The following is an 8,223-nucleotide window of genomic DNA, read 5'->3' as shown; positions in this document are numbered from 1 at the left end:
CAAATAGCCGTGCCCAAGAAACACAACTTCTTGTGACAAACACTAATATCCGGGCCCGGCATTGCAGCAATTACAGAATGAAGCTCATTGCACGATACAAGCAATGATTAATTCCTGTCCTAACATTACACAAATCTCAACAAGAAAGGCAGTTAAAACTATCAAGCACTTAAAAGAGCCAAGCCAAACCCAGCTGAAATGCCCTATGTGGTATAAAAAAAACGTCGTTGAACACACGAAGTCATATTCAAAACGAAGAGAATTCAAAAGAGGAAACTGAAAAATCATTAGGTGAAAATGACCTGTCGGATGATGCACATATGATGGTTAAATCCAAACCCGCTACAAATACTTGCGAGCAGCGCAGGCTTTTAAAACCAATTGATCCCTTAAAAAAACTCACTTGTATAAGCTAGATTTAAAAAGGCTAAAACACGCGCCAGAAAGTGACGTAGGCTTGTCAGTCTTTACACACCGAAATCTAAACCATAGGCAGCCCAGACTGACAAAATCATTATTTTCACAAGAAAACTAGTTATTGGTACTGGCTTTTGCTTCAAAAGATTTTCCAAAATAGTCATTTGGATTTCACATTGAAGGAATATTTTTTCAGTCAATTAGTCGATTTTCTTGTGATCAGTGTGATGCATGTTAGAAACAAATTGAGTTTTCCTGGAGGGGGCAGGTGCCCCCTCTGCCCCCGCGCTAAGTACGGCCCTGTAAAATCTCCACAGTACTTTTTATAAGAAAAGTAACGGGACAAGATAGGAGAATTTGTTCTTTGATATTAAAGGTCCTGTATTAAGCGGTCAACCTGTATTAAGCGGTATTAGCTAAGCAGTATTAGCTAACCTTCATGAATGGCTCAATGTAAATAAGCTCAGCCTGAATATTGCCAAAACGGAATTAATGTTAATAGGCTCACGGCAGAGACTGGCTAGTACTACAAGTGGCCATTCACTTACTGTACAAATTGAAGGTCACGAAATTGATAGAGTGCCCCACACCAAATCCTTAGGACTTTACATCGATCAAAATCTTTCGTGGTCCAAACATATTAATAAGACTGCCAAGATTATCCCCTCTGGCATAGGTGCACTTAAAAAACTGAGGCCTTCATTTGCGACGATACAGCAATATTACTATATAGAGCCCTTATTGAACCATAATTTGATTATTGCTGTCCTGTGTAGGACGGTCTCAGCAACAAATTAGCTGACAAATTACAAAAACTACAAAATCGCGCCATTCGGGTCATAACAAAGTCAGATTACTATTCTAGCGCTACCGCCCTAGGCGGTAAGCTTGGATGGGATAATCTCTGTACTAGAAGGAAGAAGCAAAAATTGAAAATCAAGTTTAAAATCATGTTTCTGGCTGTGCCAGTAAGCGTCTAGTCGTGTTTTTATCTTTGCATGCATTTGTTTTTATAGCGAACCAGCCGCGAACTGCTACTAAAAATAGTTCGCGGGAAAAAAATACAGGGAAATGTATGGAAAGTTCAAAACACGACTGAGTGCTTTCTGGCACAGCTAAATCCCTCTATTTTTTTTTTTCTTAAAATTTTTTTCCTAGTGCTAAAAGTTTCCAATTCATGAATTTTTCAGAAGCGATGTTTTATGAAAATTATTTGACACCGGATTCCCATACAAACACTGTTATTTTAGACGTGTTTGCCTACCCGTCAAAATGGCGTCGAAAACCGTGATGAGGCCTATTCCTTTCTTGATCTTCTTTCACGTGGGTTGTCATTATACGATAACAAGAAAAAGAAAAGTAGCCGCTTTTGCTAGTTTGTTTTCACAACGCAGTCAGTACTGTATCTGTGTACTTTCCAAAGCGTTCAAGGGAATCAATTTTTTAAACGGTTCCGTTTTTAATAAACGGATCAGGATACTTGTTTCCTATTTTCAGTATAAACGTTTTGGAACGTTCATTCACGAGCGACCTTTCGATAAACAGTCTCGAAACTTCGCTTTGCTCAACAATATTTTGCCCGAATACGTGCAATCGGCGGCTATTCGAAGGATAACACGAATTTTTGTTTTGACCGAGACAATACACAGAATACGTCTGATACATCACTCGTTCAACGCTGATAATTTCAATGTATTTTCTTCATCAAATTCTTCTCCAAAAATGTACTTGCTTTAGAGAAGAATAAGAGACTGAGTTAACATGAGATATGTTCCATCCCCAGAAAGGGGCCTAGATGTTACATGTGAGATTTAAATCACTTAATCTTGTATTGATTTTGATTTTTTTTGACGTTGGGGGGGGGGGGGGGAGTTCTCGTCAAAGTTAGTAAAATTGCTATAACTTTGAAATGCAGCTCTATCCTTAACCTCACAATGGAAAAATAATTCCTGCAGTCTGACACAAAATTTCAGAAATTTTTAATCCATCTATCTAATTTACAGAATTTGCAGAGTTGTATCTTCACACTTACAAAAAAATTTTACTCTTGCCATACACAATTTTCCTATTTTAGAGTTACTTCTATTCTAGGTTTTGACAGGATTGGAATCCTGCAAACAGAGGAATTATAAGCCTCTGTGTACTAAATTTATCAAGGCCAGTGGCTATGCAAATTGCCATGAAATTATTCTAAAATAACTGGCAGTCTTTAAACCCCTTAACAGGAACCATGTGAAATTTGATCCTCCTTTCATGCCCAGCTCTGTTCTGGTGGCTGAAGAGAATTTTCTCTTTATCATGACTATCTCTGACATAAATTTACTGATAAAAGTAATTCACATAATTTCTCTCAACCATTCATGTATAGGGGCTCCAAACACCAGGAGCCCAGGAGCTGGTTCTGAATAATGACTTCCAATGTGAGTAGCACAATGAAAATTTAAGATAAAACTAATCTTGGGACCTTAACTGTCTGCTTGGATAGTCTCGATGCAAGGTTTATTACACAAATTTCACTTAATCACATTGAAGTTTACAAAATAATATTTTTAAGGGCCTTTTAAGGGCTTGTGCTAACTTTTGCAATACCTTAATTTTGCTAAGAGTGTATGTTTGAGGTTCACATGGTGAAGACAAAATATTACAAGCGGTTTTAAAATTGACCCAAATGTCCAGAATTTATAACCACCAAGTGACCGGTTAAGTTCCCGTATCACTTTTCATGTTAAAGATAGATACCGTTACTTTAAGGTTTACATGGTGAAGACAAAATATCACAAGCGGTTTTATAATTGGCACAAATGTCCAGAACTTATTACCACCAAGTGACTGGTTAAGTTCCCGTATCATTTTTCATGTAAAAAAACTTTTACTATCTGCACATGAAGGTTTAGATTGTGTAGCAAGAATGTGACATACATCTATTACATACTGTAATGAGACACAAGTGATTAGAGATTGGTAGTGATCCTGTTACTTTTAGTTTGAGATGTTACTTCTCACATAACAGTTAGTGTCACAATTTGTTGTTTTGTGCCTATTGAAAGTTGCTCAGGTGTCCATCTGGTTGGCATAAAAAGGTATGTCTCAATAGCTACTTTGTGTTGCAGAAAAACAATATTATCACACAGGGCTATTAAAGTAGCAGCTTGCATTACGTATCACCTTATTAGTACTGCTTGTTAGCCCAAATAATAAAACCACTTAAGCAATGGGGATGTTATCTGTCTATGGAAGGCGGAATGGGGCAAAATTCAAGGAATCAAAATCGCTTCCAACATCAATAACCAACCTGCAGTTCAACATTTTCTTTCTAGATCAACAATAAAATCCGTCCAACTTCAACGGCAAATACAATAACCAACAACGAAAGTAAGTCAACACCAACAACAATTCCTCTCGTCTTCAACAACGAATCACCTCAAAACCAACATCGAACAGAGTCTCAACTTCAACAACCCAAAATTCGTTCAACAATTTGGGGACGAGCGACTGGCTATGGTCGGGGGAGGTTGGGACCGAAAAAATCTATCGTACGGGAAATAGAAGATGGCGGCCGGCGGAGCTGCTAGCCATAGTATCGGATGGGACTTGTTTTTTATAGATTTGGAACAGCTAGTCTAAGATTATGAGCAATTGAAAGCGTCAAACTTTACTACAAACTATTCATTAGACGAAACTCTTCTTGAAAGGTTTGAAAATGCTGTCCAAGCTTTACGAAACGTGCTTCCTCATGTCCATCATTCACATTCAGTTGCTGCTATATTGTCAGAAATACACACAATCTCCAGCTAATGTACTGGGACTATATTCGTCATGGTGATTTTCCTTGTCGCTCGAGATGCTCTCAAGTAGCAGTTTTGTCATTTAATTTACCAGAAAGTGTTAAAACCGGGCATCCAGGAAGACCCAAGTTTGATATGAGGAAACTCTAATTGAGCTGAGGTCACAGGAGGTGTGATGCATTGGGGGATTTGGAATCTGCCATGTTTTTTTAATGGTGTAGGGTAAGAAATTTTTGCTGTGAATTCTGTGGAGTAGTTTTATTTTACAAGAAAATTTGTTTTTTATTGAAAACAATGGAGAATTGGCAGTAAACGAGTGCTTCAATACGTAAAGAAATAGATATTTGACAGGGGCATTGTGTCAGAAAAGAGGCATTTATTATAATAACTATTATTTTCTGATTTATTTGCATCGCACTGTTTGCAATCACCGATGACTCAATGACCACTCAAACATATAGGCTACACAAAAGTCCAGGGAAAAGTTCTGTTGTGAATATATTATTGCCGCTTTCCACATGAATTCTCTTTTGCACAAGGAACACTTAATTAATATCTTTCACTTGGGTCATCTTTGTTTCCCCCTTAATCTGTCATTGACTTTTTACAGATCCAAATTTGATTGTGATATTTTTTCATCTGAATCTTTTGTTAACAAGATTTTTTAGGTTTTCCTTCAAGCCTAGGGGAGTTTGGGGGATTATAATTTATTTACCACAAATTTGCACCTCCCAATCATTTTGAAGTGCAACCATGGGGACCTTCCCCTGTAATTCAATAGTTGAAATTAAAATCAGAGCAACATTTATTTTACAAGACAAAGGTTGAAATTTTAAACTAAGAAACAGAATAAGATACATTTGAAAAATGTAACAAAGTTTGTTTCTGCTAAATTGACATTATGAAAATTGTAAGTTCTTGGAGGGTACACAATAGGTTTTAGGAATGGAAAATGTGGGATTTTACTTAATTCCTACTTCACTTTACAACATATAAGCTTCTGGTGACACAAGATTCAAGATGTTAAATTCAACATTAGATATTCAGGAATTCTTAGCTATTTTAGAATTTAGGAGTCCAAGAAAAACTAAGTGGGAATCAGGGTTTGTGGGCATATTGTGGACCCTCTTGTACAATTTTCATGTTGAGTTGAACACAACTGTTTAGTATAAAACAAACAATGTGATTTTAGTTAAAGCGTATTTGTAAACACAACAGAAAACTCAGGAAAGCATTAGAAGCTAGAGTGCAGACATTAGACACAGGAAATACTCTTAAATATTTACGGCTAACAAAAGCACAGAATAGAAATAGTGCTATTTTGATTTAGTAGAGTTTCATGGTTCTGATACCTGCACTCCGAACCAGAGAGTTTAACTAAAATAATATTTTCATATTCAAGCATTATGCATTTGTTTAAATTCTGTTAGCATGCCTGCAATGCTTTGGAAACCCAAAGCAATCCGTTTACTGTTGGTCTGTAGTCCATGAACAGCTGTAACAAGTAGGTAATAAACATGTGAGAAATTTACCAACATGCATGTACTGTTCAATTAGTAGCTTCCTTTCTATGGTCCATTATTCTCTGAATCCAAGCACAATGAAGGCAGCATGGTCGAGGAGGGGTAAATGAGAGGGGCGCTGTTGTACACAGATTGCCAAGATCCCACCCCACTGACCAACATCTCTGAGAGAAGGGGAGGAGGTCCTGTACTAGGACTGTACTGTACTCTGACCCCCAAAATGTTCAGCCTTTCTCTGTGTACATTACTCATTAGTAACTAGACCTTGAAGAGTAGTAAGGCAATGTGTGTGTATATCAATTCCATAACGATTTGATTCTTGTAGTGGATTAACCGTAGTACATAGCTGGTCTAAGATACGATCTGAAAGTAGAGTGGCATCATCAACTTCCTCTGTGGGTAATTCTTCATCCATTGGTGTAGGTGCAGCTGGATAAATCCATACCACTGTAAATCATCAACATCTGGCTCCGCCTCAGCGATTTCTGCTAATGCAGTCAAAGTACGGTTTCTGATATCAAACATACCATTAGACCAGATTTTCGGTGGGCTCCAGTTGTGCTCAGTTCTAAGAGGATGGTTATTCCATGCTGTTTTAAAACTTGTAATACCTCTGTTTATACGGGGTAGAAACACATAATGCAGAGCTGATTTATGAATTGGGTTATCCATATTCAATAAACCATTCTCTCCCATTACCTGGAATGTGTAGTAAAAAATGTGGGCCACACAACGAAAGACATCACGCCAGGGCCGTTCGATTCTCTGGTTGTGGGTTGATGTGCCTGCCAAGTAGCTTCCCCTGTCTGGGCCTCTTTTTTGTTCCATTTCTTGCCAGACGCCAACATTTTCCCCACCTTGATCTGTCCGGACCCTTGAAGGCATTCCAAATGACTGGATGGCATCTAAGAACAATTCTTTTTCTGTCTCACTGCGATTATTACTTGAGCAGTGAAGATAAGTGATTAAACGTGAATAGCCATCAGTAGCTTCATGTATAACAAATCCCCAAGATACCAGAGAATGATGGCCATCTAGGTGCCACAAGCTGTTTGGGCCAGGCACACAGTATGCACGTCGAGAGATGGTAATGGCCCATCGAATTCTTGCATTACTGGGATCAATTCTTGCTAGACTCTTACGAATGCGATCTCGCTGGATTCTAATTCCCCGAGAGCGAAAATATCCACGAATCATGGATGATCCAACAAAGCAACCATGTTGTTGCATAAAGTTCCGAACTTTTTGGTCCACCTCATCATCACTAATTTCGTCAAATTTTGACAAATGCTCTAGTCCAAACTCAGCCACTCTGCGCTGAATTGTCCAGCGTGATACCAATAACATTCGAGCTATATCATTCCAGTTAAAGCCCAGTGACCTCAGCTAAAAAAAAGTAGAGTTTCCTCATGTATATCAAACTTGGGTCTTCCTGGATGCCCGGTTTTAACACTTTCTGGTAAATTAAATGACAAAACTGCTACTTGAGAGCATCTCGAGCGACAAGGAAAATCACCATGACGAATATAGTCCCAGTACATTAGCTGGAGATTGTGTGTATTTCTGACAATATAGCAGCAACTGAATGTGAATGATGGACATGAGGAAGCACGTTTCGTAAAGCTTGGACAGCATTTTCAAACCTTTCAAGAAGAGTTTCGTCTAATGAATAGTTTGTAGTAAAGTTTGACGCTTTCAATTGCTCATAATCTTAAACTAGCTGTTCCAAATCTATAAAAAACAAGTCCCATCCGATACTATGGCTAGCAGCTCCGCCGGCCGCCATCTTCTATTTCCCGTACGATAGATTTTTTCGGTCCCAACCTCCCCCGACCAAAGCCAGTCGCTCGTCCCCAAATTGTTGAACGAATTTTGGGTTGTTGAAGTTGAGACTCTGTTCGATGTTGGTTTTGAGGTGATTCGTTGTTGAAGACGAGAGGAATTGTTGTTGGTGTTGACTTACTTTCGTTGTTGGTTATTGTATTTGCCGTTGAAGTTGGACGGATTTTATTGTTGATCTAGAAAGAAAATGTTGAACTGCAGGTTGGTTGTTGATGTTGGAAGCGATTTTGATTCCTTGAATTTTGCACCATTCCGCCTTCCATACCCGTTAACATTACAAAACCCAAAAACACTTACAACAATACATGGTATGAAAAAGTGCATGTCATGCATGTTCATCCTCCAATTTTGTGAAAACTTATCAATAACATTAACACCTAACTCCACAAATTGATGGAGAGTTATGAAAGAAAACATTTTTAAATACTCTGTAGTTAACACAATTGGAAACACTGATATTGTTAATGAGCATTTCAGAGGTGATAATTAGCCAAAATGAAACTTGTTAAATCAAATTAGCCAAATAGCATTGCTTCCACAAAAATGGCCTTCCCGGCTTTTTACACCATGACTACCTGTAATAGTTACCATTCTTCATTGTGTCTCAATATTTCAATGGTCCCATGCAACTTCTCTGTCTGTTTATAGGAATATTC

General features: G+C 38.1%; 1 pseudogene; it reads right to left on the bottom strand.

Annotated features, from left to right (window-relative positions):
* Positions 1-5,969: 5,969 nt before the first annotated feature.
* On the bottom strand, positions 5,970-7,511 carry LOC146472165 (uncharacterized; annotated as a pseudogene).
* Positions 7,512-8,223: the final 712 nt, after the last annotated feature.

This window comes from Pavona decussata, unplaced genomic scaffold (genome assembly GCF_977016875.1).
Source record: "Pavona decussata unplaced genomic scaffold, jaPavDecu1.1 SCAFFOLD_101, whole genome shotgun sequence".
NCBI lineage: Eukaryota > Metazoa > Cnidaria > Anthozoa > Scleractinia > Agariciidae > Pavona > Pavona decussata.
The sequence above is the reverse complement of the archived record's forward strand: the minus strand, read 5'-3'. Positions and strand labels throughout refer to the sequence as shown.